Genomic DNA, 1700 nt, shown 5'->3' on the forward strand with positions numbered 1-1700 from the left:
TGAATGTAACTAAATAGTTAAAAACGAATTTGAATGTAGGAGACACATTTAACTTTTCACATGGAAGATCCCTTTTGAGATAATCGACTCCAAGCTCCCACCCAATGCAGAAAGCTCTATCAGTTGCATCCATAACTAGTGGATGTTTGCTCTGTTTATTTTAAATAATGTTCCAGCTAAAACGGCCATCTTTTGTTTAACTAGACAGGATCTGGCAGTAATAGTCAGCCATGGGGGTGCTTGCCCCTTGGGTCCAGAACCTCCACACTCTTCACTTAATAACTTGAGTTTACATATGCTTAAAATTCCTTTTTTCTAGTATTTTAAAAAACAATTTCACAGGATTAGTAGTAGTTGTATTGACAGTCAACACCTTTTAGGTTGAGAAGTCAGCAGAGAATATCAACACAGATGATATATTAAGGTCATAGACAAAGCTGACCCTACCCTACCCCTGGATATTTCATGGACATTCACTCTTGCTTTCCCCCCAGTTATGCCACAAGAAGGCTCTCCCCTTGCTAAGTCTTTTCCTGTGACATTGCCATGTATTTGTAAATCAAGTGACCACACTTTTGCACTACAGTTGCTGGCTTTCAAGTAGTGCAATGTGAAGAGGAAATGAAAAATAATAACTGAAGTGTTTTATCAGGACAAAGAATGTAGAATCTGAGCAAAATACGTACAGGCTTGTTTTAGAAGCAGAAGTCATGGGTGGTCCAGGAGTTATGAGTTGTAACTGATATAAAAGCGATTGCAATGTCTTATTCTTTACTGTGAGAAAGTATCTTTTCTGCTCCTTTATCTCCCACCACCCATTAGGACCTTTATCATCCCTTGCTTATCTGACCACAGCTGGAAGTTGGATAGCTTTTGGAATAGACACTTCTAGAGATCCTGTGTTTGCATTTTTTCCTGTATGCCATCTGTTCATGGAATGAATTCCCATTGCCTCCAGTTAAAAAGCAGATTGTCTTGGCCCAAGGTCAGGAAAGAAGTCTTAGCATCCTGTTTGACTGTTGAAAACCTCTTCCCCATCCGTTAAAGACAGAAATATAACATCTGCAATTAGAACTTGGGTCTCCTGACTGGTTCCCCTGGCTATTGCTGGGCAGTCCTCTATGGGAAATTACACACAGGCACCGCCTCTTTTTTCTGGCCTGGACTTCTATTTCTTCATCTCAATATGTTTTCTATTAGGCTTATTTAAAAAAAAAATCCTGTTGTCAGCATTGATGTACCGTTAAATGTGCTTGTGCTTAAAACTTACAAAGCTGTGGTCTCAATGAACTTTAGGGCTGGTGAAAAGACCTATAGATCCCATTTGCCTATCACATTGGCATCATTTTCAAAAGCAAACTTCGTATGTTTCCATCTCTTTGTTTATTGGCGATCACGAGCAGGGAAAGAGAAAAGACCGTGAAGCTGAAAATTAAAATCTTTCCCAGATTGTGGGGCCACCACTTTGGAAGAGAGGCTAAAAGAAGATGTTATTTATATATATATTCTATCTGCCTCTTCTTTTCCAGAGCTTCCTGTTCGCATCTAGTGAAGTAATTTTCCATATCTCAGAGCCCTAATTTTCATTTTAAAAAAGATTTACAACAGTAAAGAAGTCCTTTGGTTAGATCCAGCAGAGCAATGTGCCTTTTGAGCAATAGAGATGACTGTTGGTGTAAATTATCCAGGGATGTAAAATG

This window comes from Hipposideros armiger, unplaced genomic scaffold (assembly GCF_001890085.2).
Source record: "Hipposideros armiger isolate ML-2016 unplaced genomic scaffold, ASM189008v1 scaffold_379, whole genome shotgun sequence".
Lineage (NCBI taxonomy): Eukaryota > Metazoa > Chordata > Mammalia > Chiroptera > Hipposideridae > Hipposideros > Hipposideros armiger.